General features: G+C 44.2%; 2 long non-coding RNA genes across 3 annotated transcripts in view; both read left to right on the forward strand.

Moving 5' to 3' along the window:
- LOC123375079 overlaps positions 1-18,336 on the forward strand; it is a 137,195-nt gene that overhangs the window by 7,424 nt on the left and 111,435 nt on the right. The window lies entirely within an intron of this gene.
- On the forward strand, positions 389-17,561 carry LOC123375080. Its single transcript, XR_006581310.1, has 3 exons — positions 389-492; positions 9,846-9,992; positions 16,981-17,561. It is a non-coding gene; the product is annotated as an uncharacterized LOC123375080 (long non-coding RNA).

Genomic DNA, 18,336 nt, shown 5'->3' on the forward strand with positions numbered 1-18,336 from the left:
GTGGAGTGGAAATGTCACCGACAGTGAAACTGACACCTGGAAGAAATCACATTTATTCTCATTTCTAGAAAAGCTGGACATTTTGTGCAGGTTTGTTTTGCTTTTCCAAAAAAATGTTTTGCTGCAAAAAGCTGTTTTTAGCTGCAAGACTTGTGCTTCCCCCAGTGGGAATTTTGCTTTCTTGTACAACAAAAACAGTAACATTCACCCTTGAACAAATTCTCTCTGGTGTGAATACCTTGGAGGCTAGCCCCTTTCCGAGAGTTAGAGCCAAGCTGCTAGCATGCTCTCTCCTATGGAGGAGGGAAGATATCTAGCTGACAAGAGGTGGGGCTATGTCAGGACTCTGGAACTGAGTGAATCCCAAGATCACTAGCCACCTCACTGAGCCTGACTCATCTCTCAGGCTCAGCAACACAGGTCACAGACTGGGAACTGAGGCTACTGGTGGATGGAAAGGAAAGATTCGCTGGCGAGAGTAACTTGCTGCAGGTAGGAAAAGGATAGGTGAGCCGGCAAGGTAAAGAGGTAGGTCTGCTGGGAGGTAAGTATGAGGATATGGGTACTGTTTCTTTAAAATTGTGGCGTTCTGCCAGGCAAGAAGGGCTAGAGCAGGCCCTAGGCCAGAGGTTCTCAAACTGTGGTCCGTGAGCTCCATTCAGGTGCGCACCTGGGCGGCCACACACAAGAAAATGAAAGGCCACCCACCTAATTAGTGGAGCCGCACAGGTGTGGCTCCACTAATTAGGTCTCTGGACCCTGGAGAAGATGCACATGTAAGGTGAGGTGGTGGGTGGTCTTCGGAGGAATAGGGGGGAGGAGGCAGTGGGGTGAGAAGAGGGGGTAGGGGCAATTTGGGTTGTGCAGGGCTGCAGCGGCCAGAGTAAAAGGCAATTTTCCCCAGCTCCAGGGCTGCAGCTGCCAGGGAAAGACCCCCCTCCTTCCCAGCCCCAGCTTGGGGGCTGCTGTGGCAGGGGAGAGAGGGAAAGACCCCCTCCTTCCCAGCCCCAGCTCAGGGGCTGCCGTTACAGGGGAGAGAGGGAGAGACCCCCCCTCCTTCCCAGCCCCAGCTTGGGGGGCGGCCGTGGCAGGGGAGAGAGGGAAAGACCCCCTCCTTCCTAGCCCCAGCTCAGAGGCTGCCGTGGCAGGGGAGAGAGGGCACATCCATCACATTAGAAAGGTAAGACTACTGAAAATAAAATATGTGTTGTGTGCTTTTATTTGTAGAACAAAGAATGTTAATTATTATTAAGGGGTTTTTTTATGTAGTGCTTTTATCCATAGCTTTACAAAAGTTAGCTAATGGTACAAACAACATTTGGAAAGATCATTAAGTGGTCCACTGAGACCCTCAGCAATTTTCAAGTGGTCCATCAAAAAAAGTTTGAGAACCACTGCACTAGACAGAAGTTTTATAGTGAAGCAAAGAGGGAAAATGTGTGTAACTTTAGGGATCACAGTGTATTCCTCATTCTAAGTAAGTTCCTTTCCTCAGTGTCAGAAGAAAATGCCTCTTTCTGTGATCCTTTACCATTGCCACCTGCCTGCAGGATCTGCTGGCATTTGGATGGGAAGCCACTGGTGATCTAAAGAAGGGAGAGACTTCTTGGGCAAGGGTGACAAAGGTAGCAGAGCTCTTGTGGGGGAAAGGGAGAGGAAAAGGCTCCGATCCTTTCCCAAAGAATCCCCAGGATAGGAATACTCTGCCTGAGGGCTCCCAGGGTTCATGAAAGCGGAGTCATTCAGACACCCCCCTTCATACAAAGGTACTGCTTCACAACATGGAAACAAATGGGATTATACACATTATTAGTCACAGAACTCCCCATGTAACTGGAGACCACCCCCTAGCTAGCCTCTGTCCCATAATCCAACCACTAGCACTCGTTTCCCCTTCCCTTTTTGGGAGAATAGCTTCCATATAACACTGTTTCTTCAAAGAACCTCTAGCATGGGTTCCCAGGAGTTTTTGCAACTAGGATCATCAGCTCCATAGCAGTGACCACAATTATTTGATCTATAAGAGGAACTCCATTAGCTGGTAGCTGTAACAGGTTGTTATCTTGTGTGTGGACCAGCACCTATAAAAGGATGTGATACACACTGTGCAGGCATGTTATGCCTCCTCCTATCTATTAAAAGATACAGTCGCCGTCCACCCGGTTAAAGAGGGGTAGAGGATTCATTACAGACTCTAGGCTTAATGCTTGAGTCTAGTCCAGCTAGCAGCATTGCAGGAGCTGAGGGGGTAGGTGAATGTGGCCACACATTACCTTTATGTTCCTATTGCTCCATGTCATACAAACTGGGGAGGGGGTCACCAAACTGCAGTAGTACTCCAGCCATGTCGCTTATACTGGGGGCTGAGAGAGGAAGGTGGCCCAGAGCAAGCTGTGAAGGCTGTATAATCCTTGGGGATGCCAGCAGGGGCATGTGCTCAGCAGAAAAACTGAACTGGCTTTTACGGCTCATTTACACCACTGGAGCAGCACAGAGGGGTCATAGTGAGTGCTGGAATCTGGCCCTCTGACTGAACTATAGTGTTTGTTAATACTCAGCTGCTCTGTTCCTTCTTGGCTCACAAAGGCAAACAAGAGCTCTGGCTCTGCTTAGGCCATTTCATTTTCCAGCTTGCCCTGTGTTAGCTGGTTCGTAACGCCTGGAAGTCATTCCTCAAGGAAAAGTCTTTAGATAGATTTAAAAAAAGAAAAGAAAAGCCCATGACTGTGGTAGATGTTAGAGGAATCTAATAACCTTTAGAACAGATACTGGACAACTGAATACACAAAGATTTCCAAAACTGCCATGTCAAATGCTTCTTAAGTGAGAAGAAATAAGTGAGGGGATAATGTATGAACTCAACTTGCTTAAATTTTCTTTAACTAGTGATTGTCTCAGAACATACGTCATACTTCATTCCATACACCCGTCCACTCTGAAATGGTACCATAGGCCAGGGGCGGCTCTAGCCATTTCGCCGCCTGAAGCACGGTGGCACGCCGGGGGGGGCGCTCTGCCGGTCGCCGGTCCCGCGGCTCCGGTGGACCTCCCGCAGGCGTGCCTGCGGATGCTCCACCGAAGCCACGGGACCAGCGGACCCTCCGCAGGCACGTCTGCAGGAGGTCCACCGGAGCCGCCTTCCGCCCTCTCAGCGACCGGCAGAGCGCCCCCCGCGGCATGCCGTCCCAAGCATGCGCTTGGCATGCTGGGGCCTGGAGCCACCCCTGCCATAGACCACTGCTACTCACTAGTAATTTTAAAATACTGGGAAGTGCGTTTAAAGACAAGTCCTCAGAATACCACAGGAGAGGCAAAGGCATGTGAAAGAGGCAGAGGAAATGTTGTGTCTGTGTCGTAAAGGACTGCAATTTTTTTCCATTTTACTGTTGATAAGCTGCTAAATGTTCCAGGCACTGAAGATTGGGGTGGGGGATGGGGAGTTTTTAGAAGGCAAGAGAGACTAAAGAAAGTGCAAAAGCCACAGCAAAACATGTCAGCAGCCACAATTGCTATGCAATTAGTGCAGTTGAGTCTGAACAATGCAAAGTACAAGTCTTTGGATAATAATACAATGTGGAAGTAGGAAGCAAGATATTCTTGATGAGCCTCTATATTAACTCCACTGCTTTAGGCAACAATGGGAACCGGAATATAGTCAGTCTGCCAGCTGCTGCTGTTCTTCCAAGCCCCACATCAGTAAGAAGAGTGCTTTAAAACAGTGTTGGCAGCCAGCGGGCTCTACAGATGAGGGCTCCCAACATTGCTGACATCAGTGGAGCTGAACCAGCATTAGCAGCAGTTGGAAATATTTGAAAAACGTCCCTCTTGAAACAAGGGCCTTAGCAGAAGAAACTATTTGTACATAAAAGAAAGTTATTTCAAGGAAACTCCCAGATTCATGTACCGGTGACTATAGAGCCATCACTTGCTGACTCAAATCAAATGAGCTGTCTCCATCAAACAGGGCCTCCAGTTCCAAATGTAATGCTTCCAATGTCACTGTGATAAAAGGATGAATTCTCAGCTACAGCAGTCAGTGTTATCCACCTCATTTCCCTCAAGGTTAGGTGTGGTTCCAAACCAGAATCTCAGATCTGAACACTTTGGAAGAACATAATAGATTATGGCCTTAGCATTATTGTTCAGATATTTGTTTCTGATTGCAGATGAAGAGCCAGTGACAAACCTAAAATGTATAGATGGGCTAGAACTGAGGGCCTGGATCTAAACATCACAAAGTCAGGGACATGCGAAATCTGTATCCTCATCTGCATTCCGCAGCTCAGATCCACCCCTAATGAACAGTAGTGAGTGGAGGGTTGAAAATTCATCCCAATATCCAAAAGTTTACATGCTTATCCCCACTATTCAAAGGTCTTAAGTCTGTAGAAATTGGGTTGGGAATCTTATGAGATTTTGGTATTTATGAGATTTTGGAGTTGATCTGGAAACCATGCAACAATGGCTTTCCCCAAAGTTATTCTGCATTTCAGCTTCTGTAACTCCATTAGCATGGAAGAAGCAAAGCTAATCCAAAGTGATTGGACTAGCTGTCTAGGAGGAGCTAGCTTTTTTTAGCAGGGTGTGTGGGAATGTACATGCGCATATGCACACAGAGCCAAACTCCACACCTCAAATGGAAAAATGAAAAGCTTTGAAAGTTAAAACTGATTTTTCTCTCTCTGACAGGTTTATTCCTATATATAGAGGAAAATGGGACAGTCCTTAATTGTTAATGGGAAGTTTGCCTGAATAAGGATTGGAGAACAGAGCCGTATATGACAAGGGCTTTGTACCATTACTGTCAAATATTGTTAGTTGTGTTTTAAATTGGGGATCACTAAAAACTAAACAAAAGCCAGGTCAACTAACTGTAACCTCTAATGTAACAATCTCTCCACCCTCTCCAGCTGGCCAAAATATAATTGCTTTGGCTGGCTGATATACAGTCAGCATCTTTGGATGTGTCTGCTGAGTCATCTGTTCTGTAAGCTACTAGTCATCTGATAAAATGGAAGGAATCCAATAGTTAAAGGAAAATAAATTCATAACACACAAAGAACATTGTTTCCTCTGTTTTGCTGCCCTCCTCTCTGTTGGCTCCTTCATCCTGGTGCAGCTGACACTGAGAGGGTCAAAAGTATTTCAAAATCTGTGGTGTTTATTCTTTCCAGTTTCTGTCAACCTGCTTCACCCCTATCTATTAGAACAGCTAGGGTAGGGGCAGGGTGAGATTCATGAAACTCCAGTCCATGACAGCTGAGGAGCAGGGGGTAAACATTCTCTGTGCTAGGGTCTAACAGAAAAGATGAAAGGGAAAATTGGATGAGACAAGAAATTAACTGCATAACTCTGATAAACCCCCAAGACCTTTTCCAGTATAGGGTCTCATCGAAAGCCCAGTGAAGTCAAAAGGAATTCTTCCATGGATTACAATGGACTTTGAACCAGACCCTTGGATAATTGGCTAATAAAGGTGTGATGGAGTATGTACCGCACAGGCCTGAATGAGCTCATGCGGGCCTCAGAGGCCAATTAACATACCAGGATGTGCCTGAAGGGGGAGCCATGCTTAGTTCATCATCCAGCCCAGCTAGGCAGAAGTAGGCTGATAACTCTAAAAACGAGGAAGTTCAGACCAGAAAGTTGCTGGGACAAAACAGTTAGCAGTTCTGAGAACAAAAAAAGCAGAAGCTTTATCCACAGAAACTTTCTGAGGGGTGAGTAAATCCAAATGCAGTTTGCTGCCAGATTAAAAGAAAATTCATTGAAGAAAGGCATGAACTATTATGTAGTTGGGTACACATGAAGATACTATCCTGAATGAAAGGTTTATATATGAGAACTTGAGAAAGCTATCAATATAATCAAAAATACTAGGGCTGTCAATTAATCAAAGTTAACTCACAATTAACTCAAAAAAATTGTGATTTAAAAAATTAATCATGATTAATCACAGTTTTAATCACATTGTTAAACAATAGAATACCAATTGAAATTTATTAAATATTTTGGATATTTTTCTACATTGTCATAAATATTGTATTCTGTGTTGTAATTGAAATCAAAGTGTATATTACTTTTTTTTCAAATATTTGCACTGTAAAAATGATAAACTACAGAAAGTATTTTTCAGCTCACCTCATACAAGTACTGTGATGCAATCTGTTTATCATAAAAGTACGATTTACAAATGTAGATTTTTTTTTGTTACATAACTACACTCAAAAACAAAGCAATGTAAAACTTCAGAGTCTACAAGTCCACTGAGTCCTACTTCTTGTTCAGCCAATCACTAAGACAAATAAGTTTGTTTACATTTACAGGAGATAATGCTGCTCACTTCTTATTTACAATGTCACCAGAAAGTGAGAACAGGCATTTGTATGGCACTTTTGTAGCTGGCATTGGAAGGTATTTACATGCCAGATATGATAAACATTCGTATGCCCCTTCATGCTTCAGCCACCATTCCAGAGGACATGCTTCCATACTGATGATGCTCGTTAAAAAAATAATATGTTAATTAAATTTCTGATTGAATGCCTTGGGGGGGAATTGTATGTCCCCTGCTCTGTTTTACCCACATTCTGCCATATATTTCATGTTATAGCAGTCTCGGATGATGACCCAGCACATGTTGTTCACTTTAAGAACACTTTCACTGCAGATTTGACAAAATGCAAAGAAAGTACCAATGTGAAATTTCTAAAGATAGCTACAGCACTTGACCCAATCTGAAGTACCTTCCAAAATCTGAGAGGGATGAGGTGCGGAGCATGCTTTCAGAAGTCTTAAAAGAGCAACACTGCAATGCGGAAACTACAGAACCCAAACCACCAAAAAAGATGCTGGTGGCATCTGACTCAGATAATGAAAATAAACATACTGTTTTGGATTGTTATTGAGCAGAATCCGAAATCAGCATGGACACGTTCCCTGGAATAGTGATTGAAGCATGAAGAAACATATGAATCTTTAGCGCATCTGGCACGTAAATATCTTGCAACACTGGCTACAACAGTGCCATGAGAACGGCTGTTCTCACTTTCAAGTGAAATTGTAAACCAGAAGCAGGCAGCATTATCTCCTGCAAATGTAAACAAACTTGTTTGTCTGAGCGATTGGCTCAACAAGAAGTAGGACTGAGTGGACTTGCAGCTCTAAAATTTTACATTGTTTAATTTTTGAATGCAGGGGTTTTTTTTACATAATTCTACATTTTTAAGTTCAACTTTCATGATAAAGAGATTGCACTACAGTACTTGTATTAGGTGAATTAAAAATAATATTTCTTTTATTTTACAATACAAATACTTGTAATCAAAAATATATATAAAGTGAGCACTGTACACTTTGTATTCTGTGTTGTAATTGAAATCAATATATTGGAAAATATAGAAAACATCCAGAAATATTTAATTTTGTAATCGCTTGACAGCCCTAAAAAATACATCTCCACGTAAACATTAAATATGACATATAAAGTTTAGATATCTTCCTGAAAGCAGTTAGAGGGTTCTTTTGGAATTGTATAACGCTATCTGAGCACAAGGATTGATACTAGTGGTGTGGAAACAGCTCTTTAATTCCAGAGAAAGGAATAGATTTGAGGCAAGCTTATCCACCTAATAAAAAGACATTTTCTAAGAGCTTTAAAAGGGGCATGAATTGGGGGAACAGGGGAAGAGATGGAAAGAGAAGTTTTTCAAAGAAGTACATCATGACTACACAAATGTTTATTTCCTGCCAGAGAATGCCATTGTTCCAAAGAACCTTTCGACACACTTCAGCTTCTTTCACTACACATCAAGAACCTTAGAACAACTGTGAAAAACGAACCAATATTTTTTTTAAAAAACCCTCTTTCCTTGTTCAGCCCCAAACTAAACTGTCATGACGTAGAAACAGGAGCAGTAAAACAACACAAGAGAAGGATGTGTTTTCAGTATAATTAGAGAAGATGCTCATAGTCTTCTGCATATTACTCTGTGCTCATGAAATTTCCAGGTTAATTTTCAGGATCTAAACCAGGGGTGGGCAAACTTTTTGGCCTGAGGGCCACATCGGGGTTGCGAAACTGTATGGAAGGTCAGGTATGGAAGGCTGTGCCTCCCCAGACAGCCTGGCCACTGCCCCCTCCCACTTCATGCCCCCTGACTGCCCCTCCATAACCCCTGACCCATCCAACCCCTCCATGCCTTGTCCCCTGACTGCCCCCTCCTGGGATCTCTACCCCAAACCACCTCCCTGGGACCCCACCCCTATCCAACCCCCCACACTCCCTGTCCCCTGATTGCCCCAACCCATATCCACACCCCCACACCCTGACAGGCCCCCCGGGACTCCCATGCCTATCCAACCCCCCACCCCAGTCCCTGTCCCCTGACTGCCCCTGAGACCCTCTGCCCCTTATCCAACCCCCCAGCTCCCCGACCCCTTACCATGCCACTCAGAGCAGCAGGAACTCGCAGCCGCGCCACCTGGCCAGAGCCAGCCATGCCGCCGTGCTGCCTGGCAGGAGCGGCTGGCCAGAGCTCTGGCAGTGTGGCAAGGTGAGGCTGCGGGGGAGGGCGGACAGTGGGGGAGGGACCCAGGGCTAGCCTCCCCGGTCGGGAGCTCAAGGACCAGGTAGGACCGTCCCATGCACCGGATGTGGCTCGCGGGCCATAGTTTGCCCACCTCTGATCTAAACACACAGATCATTTGGCTCAGCATCTGAATTCTTGGAGCGCTAATACAAATTGAACCTCTCAAGCTCTGGATATCCTGTCTGCCTTTTTTTAATGGTGAGGAATCACGTGAACTCGCCTTCCTGAGGCAGCAAGAAAACAAGGAGATTTATTTGTTTACAAGATCTTGTTTTATTCTTTCCCCTCATGAACAGCAGCCATAGCAAATGGTTCAGTTAAGAGACGGAACAAAATCCTTCCGTTTTTAGATAAAAATCCTCTCCAGTTTTCCAGAAGCTCATATAGCACACACTGTTTAACTGCTCTTTTTCTGCTGCTGTGTGGTCTGCAGGATACTTAACAGGAGAAACATGTATTGCGACTTGCAGCACAGACACAATGTGGGCATACTGCACCCCTCGGGAGGGATTATATATAGTCAAGCCAGAGAGAAGCTCCTGTGTTACTCTCTTCCCTCCCATGTGACATCTCTACTTTCTAAATACAAGAAACTGTTCGGAGCAGGCTAGCTGTGGAGGCTCCTTTGATGTCCTTCCATCACACTGAGCTGTGGAAAGCCGCCTTGTTGTCTTATGTAGGGAGCAGTTGAGGATATCAAAGGGAAGATGAGATGTTAAATTTTTATTGATGAATGTTTAATAGTCTGGGTTGTAAGCTGTCATGAGTAATGCTGTAAAAGGATTCAGTCTGAATCTCACTGTTTGCCGTACAGTGTCTGAAAGTGATTAGTCTTTAAAGAGCCCAAATCTTTTTTTTCCCCTCCAGCAATTTATTTTCTTCTGCAGATGAAAAGAAATCTATCGTGATCCTTAGGAGAGAGTCAAGTGGGCATCATGGGTTAATGCATCAGCCTTGCTCAGCTGGAGACTTAGGTTTGAATCTGCTTTAAAACACAATTGCAATGAATTTAACATTCTCATTCAATAAGGCCACCCATGTGATGTGTTTGGCCAGATCTCCTTGGGACTGGAGCATATTTGGTCTGTTGCACATTGTGGTTGAGGTGCATTAGCTGAACAATGTGAAGAAACCTGGCTTTGGATGGTCCCAGAAGCATTGCCAGAGGAGAGATGGGGGAAGGATTCCCCCTTCCGGAAATCATGACTAATAATCTCCATTCTCCTTTCTTCCCTAAAACACGGGTTTTAAAAGGAATGATCCATTGGAGACTTTAAGACCATGCTTGGAAGATAAGAGACAGTTGCAACCCAAATTCTGAAAGACTGACTTCACTGCCACTTCATCCACTGATGGAAAGATGCTCACCCAAGGTGCATCCTGCCCTGGCACTCCATGAAAGTGAGCCTATGCTAAAATACTGCATGTGTGATCTCAGGGGAGCCTTTGGGTAGGGTGGGATGAAATATTTCAAGTCTCTGATCACATCCTGATCCTGTGACAAAGTGCCTGTAGAAAGACAGAGCAAACCAGTCAAGTGGATGAAGGAGGAATAAGTTTGTGGCGGTGGGGAGGGATGTACAACTGAGGAGTAGCTGTCAAAGAAGATGGTGTGTGAGGTGCCATGCAGAGGCACTGTGAAACCAGATAGGGCTGAGTAAGGTTTGATAAGGCTTTGGGAAACAAAGACTATGTCTACATTGCATCTGAGAGTCAGCCTCCCACACCATCCACAGAGTTGTGTTAGCAAGGATGGGGCTAGCATGATAAAAATAGCTTTGTAGGCATCCTGGCTCGGGGTCTCAAATTTGGTGGCGTGGGTGGGTTTGAGGGCCCAAGCTCCAGCTGGAGTCAAAATATGAAAACATCTACACAAGCTGTTTTTAGCATGCTAGCATAAGGCTGTGGACCTGGACTTGGACACTCACTCTCTGATGCAGTGTAGATGTACCCAAAAGACGTATTTTCCTGTATGCTGAATATGAATTCGGAAAACACAAGACAGTTCAGCTAGTCTTGGGTTCCATGTTTTTTTAATGTTCCAAATGTTTCACAACACTTTAAAATCATTAAACAATATCCATATTTTTAAGAGTGAATCTAATATTGGGAAAGGTGCTGAATTTGACAGCCTTGGATTTGAAGTTCTTAGTTCATCTACTGAACATATACAGGAGCTTGCCCTGCAAAATTTCCTCTCATTGCCCTATGACCTCCATCTTATTCTGTAACCTCACATTGTGGGGTGAGAGGACAAATCATCCTCCATGCCTATTCAGTCTTTTTGGTTAGTACTGATTATGAGATGTTTGATGGGAATGGGCACTTGGATGTGGATGGAACTGGAGTGAGGCTCCCCACTTGTGTCACGTAGGTAACTGAACAATCATCAGATGATGATAATTTTTGTGCACTACCATCTGAGCTGGATCAATAATCACTATTAATGAAAGGCTCCATAGTCCATTGCTAAATGCCTGGTCCATCCCATCCCCTGTCAATGGGATATTTTTAGGATAATTTTCTCTCTATCTCTGATTGTTTATTGTTTTCCTCCTCCCCCAACCCAATCATTTTAGATATGTTATCCTAGGAACATTCTGGGTCTAATTTTCCAGTAGCCAGATCACAATATGCCCACACAAATTGGAGGATCAGCTTGGACACTGGTTCTTTCATGCCAAGGAGCCTGTAGATGTGCCACCCATGAGTTGCACATGAACATAGCACGCGTAGTCATGCCAACCAGTGGTGGTTTGCACTTTTGCATACATGGGAAAGGATATAACTGAAAATTTGTATCAAAATCTGTGCTGTACATGTATTGACTAAGGCCACCTGGGATATTCCTGACTCAGAATATTTGGTTCTGTTTTCTATCGGATTTCCACTTTTTAAGTGATTTCATACTGTTTGCATTGAGAAGTCTTTAATAAAACATGGCTTAATAGTCTCATCTTTAAAAACCACCGCTCCTCAGCTGGCATCCCTGCTGGCAGACTCAGTAGAGCAGTAAAGATTTAAATGGGCCATGAAGACTGACTGATGTTATCAGGCTTGAATATGGAATGTGCTGGTGGGAATAGAGACAGGGAAGAGTTTTTTCCCAATATTTCTTGTGGGTGGGGAGAATCATTGAAATGCTCCCTCTAAGATTCTGGCCTGGGAGATTACAGATGTTTGTCTGTAGGAACCCAGGATTCTATTTATTCCCCCATCTGGACGTGTTCAGTAGATGTCCCTCTCTCTCTCTCTATCCCCCACCCCAGTTCTCTGAAGATCTGTGACAGAGGGCATCTCACAGTTCAGTGGTGAATCAAGAACAAAACAAAGAACTAATTAAATTAGCATAAATGAGTTTATGTAAATTAAATATACATGTTCTAACAGTTCCTTAGTGCAAGCACCAAATCTTATGGTTACACATGCTCATTTAAAATTAATCTGCATAAACACTGAGAATATGATTACTTCTAAGAATAAAAACTTATTTTTATAAGAATGCTTTCCACCTCCCTCTCTCACCGACAAGGACAGCTGCTGCCAAGTGGCTCTCTAATCTTCAAGAAGAGAACTTAAACAACCTCTTCCCCTAACACTGTCTCCTTAGGATCTTACTGTTCTGTTCCCTCAGGAGCCATCCAGACGAAGTAATCTGCTGGCTCTTGCATTGCAGCATATTGCTCTATACTGGGGTTGACCTAATCGAAATGTTCATCAGTTAGGGTTGGTCAAAACTTTTCATCAAACTGTTTTTTTTAATGGGAAATTCTGTTTTCCCCACAATACATTATTTTTCACAAAAAAGACTCTGCTCTCCATGGAAAATTTTGACTTTTTGTTGAAAACTTGAATGCATGAAAACTGAAATATTTTTATTTGGAAATGCCTCTGTGATGCTTCATGTGGGTTAATTGGCTGCCTCATGCTCATGTTCTCTACTATGGATTGGATTCCTCAGCCAAACTGTATCTCACATACTGAATCGTGGCCAGAGACTCCCAAGATGCATCAAGGTCTCCCCTCTTGCTGAGCCACTGTGCTGCATCATGGGACATGTAATTCACCCAGGAAGCATGGCTTAACTTTTGTGAGTCCTGATTTTTTTAAATTTTGCCTTGATGTAGTCCTTGTCTTCTAATTGTGCATTGGCCAGTTTTCAAAAGTTCTTGACACAGAGCAGCTCCCATCCAGAACAATGGAAGCTGCTGGATGCTTAGAAATTCTGAAATTTTGGCCACTCCATTTTTGTGCCTAAATAAAGAGCTGGGTTGTTCTAAAAACTTAGCCACTTAGGCCTTATCTAGACTGGGACCTAAAGGTAGGCTGTTAGTCTGCATGTTTAACACATTTGAAAAGTCTAGTATAGATAAAGAGAGTGCACATTTTAACACATGCTAAGCTGGGTGAGTTAAAGACTAGGTTCACCTCTAGAGGTTAAAAAATATTAGAACATGCCAACAGCACACTTTTTATCCTATTCTTGACAAAGTTGTACTTGGGAACCAAAATGGGAGTGATCGGGTGCTGATCTCCTTTGGAAATCTGCCCTATACGTTATGTATCTCATCTGGCTACAACTCTATTCACACAGTATATAGTCACTTTATAATTAGTTATATCTCTAACAAATACAAAAATGCACATGATCTTATAGCACAAAATCAACATTTCATATTTGTCACAAACTACAAATTCGTTGAAAACAAAATGCTTAGATATACCTCTTAAAATTATTGCATCCTATTCAATCTTTGTCAGGAATACCATGTAAATTAAATCTATGATTAAGCTATTCAGCAAGAGACCATATTCCTCTGGGAACACAACTCAGAATGATCAATTGTTCCAGCACTACATATTTTTTAAATCATAGCATTTCCTCTACTCCTAGAGACCCAGTATCTTGACTGTGTGAGCCATTGAAGGTTTCTGTAAGAACTGCCAAAACTTCAAAGTGTGACTTCCTGGTATTTAATGATGGGTCAAACATATTCCAGGAAGGGTGTCGAATTTTGTTCAGATTCTGCTTTGCTGAGAGATCTGTCTGACTTCCTTTCTTCCTCTTAACCCTGACCTTAAGCCTAACTCCTGGGGAGCTTCCGTGGTTAAAAGCATCAGTTAGACATACTTGTCCCTGAGGCCTAATACTGCACAGTGCTGAGTACCTCCTATGAGCAACTGAGTCTCCTCAACTCCCATTGACCTCAGAGGGAGTTGAGGGTGATCTGCTACACAGTAAATGCTGAAACAGAGTTGGGTCCAAAATCTTGATCCTCTTCTGTTAGATAAGATATGATGTGCCTTCTCTTTTCTTGTAGAACATTCAGTATATGAATACAGCAGTCGGCGAAAGGGTGAAGTAATTTTAAGGAAGGGTATTAAATGCATTATATGCTATCTTAGACATTTCTAAGGAATCTGTTCGAGGTTTGCAGGCACAAGTGAAAGACAGTGTAATTCTGTTCTTTTATGCTGTCAGTTTACAATAAGGATCTTATTCAGCAAAGCACTTAAGCATGTGTTTGGCTTTCAAGCACATGATTAAGTCTATCCATATTCATCAAAATACCTAAGCATGTACTCAAAGTTAAGCATGTGCTTGAGCTTTGCTGAACCAGGACCTAAGCTGATTTTATTAAACCACTTAGGCCCCAAGCGTGCAAACTTTTACAGTCAATGGTGCTAGTCGTGTACATAAATTAAGCACACTCATAAATTTTTGCAGGATTAGGTCCCAGGGAAACAATCACTTCAATGTGGGAATCCAATCTATGCAAAAAAAAGTGGAGAGGATTGTGAGAGTGGTGGATTTTCGTGGTCGGAGGATTGTTTTAGCTTTTTATTTGCCTTGTTTGTTAGTGAAAGGTTATATGAATGACACTAGTGTACGTTAGGTAGGTTTTAGTGTTACTTTTGATATGTGTAACTTAAGGTCTGTCAAGTGCACCTCCCTGGAGCATATGAATAGGAGCCCTTTTTAATGTGTGTAAAGCTAAAGGAAAAATATACTTTGAATGACTAATAAAACAAATCTATTAACTTTTTAAATGTGTGTCTCTACTTAGACAGTAGGCAGCATGCTTGAGTTCTGAATTTCTAAAAAAGACTATAGCAAAGTAGCCAGTTTTATGAAACCAAGATTGGTTCTGTTCTGCTAACTTGTGTATGATGAGGAGTAACATATGGCTGAAAGCTGCAGAGGATGTATTATACCTGAAGCGGTGTACCTTCCAAATTAGAGATGGGCCTAAGAACTAGGTCTCGGTCTGGATTTCAAAGCCTTTCTACCCAAAGTTCAGGGGGGTCTTTTATTTGAAGTTTCAGCTCTACCCATTATAGAAAGAAACACCGAACCAAAGAGTGTTAGTCTCTGCACAGCAAAGAAAAACCCAGGCTGGCGCATGCCAGCTGACTCAGGCTCGCAGAGCTTGGGCTGTGCAGGGCCACCCAGAGGATTCAGGGGGCCTGAGGTCCTCGGCAGCGGGGGGCCCCCGCTTCGGCAGTAATTCGGTGGCAGGGGGTCCTTCCGCTCCAGGACCTACCGCCGAAGTGCCCTGAAGACCCGCGGCAGGGGTCCCCGCCACCGAATTACTGCCAAAGACCCAGCTCTTCGGCGGCGGGTCCTGGGGTGGAAGGACCCCCCACCGCGGGTCTTCGGGGCACTTCGGCAGCGGGTCCCAGTGCGGAAGGACCCCCCGCCGCCAAATTACCGCCAAAGACCCAGAGCGGAAGAAGCTCCGGGACCCTGAGCCCCGCGAGAGTTTTCCGGGGCCCCCAGAGCGAGTGGGGGTCTGGGGCAAATTGCCCCACTTGCCCCCTCCGGGCGGCCCTGGGGCTGTGGGGCTGTTTCGTTGCTGTAGACTTCCAGGCTCAGGCTGGAGTCTGGGCTCTCTGACTTTGTGGGGTGGGAGTGCCCCAGATCTTGAACTCCATCTTGGGCCCAGAAGTCTACACAGCAATGGGACAGCCTCCCAGCCCAAGCCCCAGGATCCCGAGTTGGGTCAACCATAGGTTTTTCTTTGCTGTGTAGACATTCTTTTGCAGCATTTTGTCTGTGCTCATTGGCTCAAAATTGGAAGTGTTCCAATCTCAGACTCCAGTTTAATTAATAGATTATTAATCCAGAAAGGACCATTGTGATAATCTAATCTGATTTATCCATAACAGAGGCCATAGGACTTCCTGGAATTAATTCAGCATATCTTCTAGAAAACATCCAATCTTGATTTAAAATTTTTCAATGACTGTTGGTAAATTGTTCCAGTGATTAGTAACCTTCATTATTAAAAAAATCTCTGCCTTATTTCAAGCCTGGTAAATTGTTCCAGTGATTAGTAACCTTCATTATTAAAAAAATCTCTGCCTTATTTCAAGCTTCAGCTGCCAGCCACTGAATTTTGTCTGCTAGTTTGAAGAGCCCGCTGTCAGATTTCTGTTCCCCACCTAGGTACTTGTATATTGTGATCAAGTCACCGCTTGACCTTCTCTTTGATAAACTAAATAGATTGAGCTCCTTGAGTCCATCACTATAAGGCAGGTTTTCTAATCTTTTAATCATACTCTGAACCCTCTCTAAATTTTCCACATCCTTCTTGAATTGTGAACACCATAACTGGACACATTCAAATAGCAGTTGCACCAGTGCCACATACAGAGGTAATACAACCTGTCTATTCCCACTCAATATTCCTCTGCCACTACTGAGCTCGTACTCCATTTACTTCAATGAAGCTCTGGTGGTTTACTACAACTGATAATGTGGCCCAGGGCTCTTAACCACTCACATTCATTTAGAAATTGTATATAGGGAGGAAGAGATTAAGAAAAAAAGTCTGTATATTTAGTCAGAGATTCTGCTGACACTGGATTCTGGGAGTACAACGCGCTGAGTGAAAGCATTTGAACCTTGAAATAGAAAGATAGACCTCTTAATTAATCTTGCTGTTATTTTATAAAGTGTTAAGAAAACGAATACAGAGATTTTTTTTCCATTTAATTACAAAAGGAACAATGTGTGTGTGAGTGTGATGAGGAGGAGGGTGTGGACCAGGGCAGCACATTACGCTTCAAAAGTAATTACGTAGGAGGGGAAGGTTTATTAGGCTGCAATAAACCATCATTTATGCTGGTTGAATCTTTATTAGAGAGCTACCTGTTAGCATTGCTCCAGTTAAACTTGTATCAGAATGTCTGTTCCAAATCATGTTTTTTTCTTGAATTTATAGCTATGCTGGAATTTGTTTCTTTAAGCAGAAACTGGCCATATAAAAAAGTGACGTGCAATGTATTTAAATGTTGACTATTAGGGTTTTAATTGTGCTTGCTGATTTTTAATTTTATAGTAATAAGTTTGCTGGCTCAAAGCTCAGACTTTGCTTTCTTCTAGGGGACTCTGTGAAAGCTGGGAAAACAACTGTGATGGGGTGTACTGGAGCCTTTGAGGCCCGCTGCTGGAGGCTTCATGGTCCTACCACAACACACACACGCACCAGAAAAGGAACAGCGAAAGTGGGTCTTCCAGGCCTTCCTACAGAGGCTGCAGGGAAGCAGTTAAAAGGACCTGCGGGGCTGGAGCAGATCAGTTGCTGGCTAGGACTGGAAGGGTGAGGAAGGAGAGGAGTTGAGATCTTCAGCCCTGAGGGAAAGATGAGGAGGAAGGGGCTATGTGGGAAGCGGCCAAGGGAATAGCAGCAGCATTCCAGAAAGCAGCACATGGCTGCTATTTATAGAGTCCCTGGGTCCATCCCCTAGAGTAATCGGCAGGCCTGGGTCCTCCCTCATCCCCCACTGGCAGGGTGGCCTAAGCCCCAAGAAGGGGATACGGTTGTTTAGAGGCCCAAGTGAAGAGCAGGACTTAGAGTCCCCAGGGAGACAGCCCTGGGGGCACTGCTCTATATCAGGGCAAACGCAGACTTAAAGCTAGCCCAGAAGGGGCTGAGGATTGAGTCAGAAGCAGAGCTTTTGACATTACCGAGCAGGGCCGGCTTTAGGCCTATTCCACCAATTCCCCCGAATTGGGCCCCGCGTCTAAGAGGGCCCCATGCCCAGTGAGAATCTCTTCCCTGGCTAGAAGCACCTTTCTAATTTTTACTCACCTGGCAGTGCTCTGGGTCTTCGGCGGCACTTCGGCGGTGGGTCCTTCAGTGCCGCCGAAGACCTGGAGCGAGTGAAGGACCCGCCGCCGAAGAGCCCCCGAAGACTCGGAGCACTGTCCGGTGAGTACAAGCCCCATGTGTTTTTTAGCGTGTCTGTGTGTGTGTGTTTTTGTTTTAGTCATCCCTGCCGGGGCCCCATGTGTTTTTTACAAGCCCCATGTGTTTTTTAGCGTGTCTGTGTGTGTGTGTGTGTGTGTTTTTGTTTTAGTCATCCCTGCCGGGGCCCCGTCGAAACTGTTCGAATTGGGCCCCGCACTTCCTAAAGCCGGCACTGTTACCGAGGACACAGGAACAGGCCATGTTGGACCTTTTACCCTGAAAGGGGCTCCTTCATGCCTTTGACCATGTGTGACTTGGCCAGAGGGCTGACAGCTGAGGAGGCACCATGAGCAGAGAGTGCAGGTGTCATAAACAGATAGTTAAGGGTTAAGGTCTCTTTTACCTGTAAAGGGTTAACATGCAGTACCTGATGACCACCTGACCAGAGGACCAATCAGAGACAAGATAATTTCAAATCTCTGTGGAGGGAAGCCTTTGTCTGTGTTCCTTGTTGGCTCTGCGCTCTCTTTTTGGATCTAAGGCCTGGT

Source organism: Mauremys mutica, chromosome 7, assembly GCF_020497125.1.
Source record: "Mauremys mutica isolate MM-2020 ecotype Southern chromosome 7, ASM2049712v1, whole genome shotgun sequence".
NCBI lineage: Eukaryota > Metazoa > Chordata > Testudines > Geoemydidae > Mauremys > Mauremys mutica.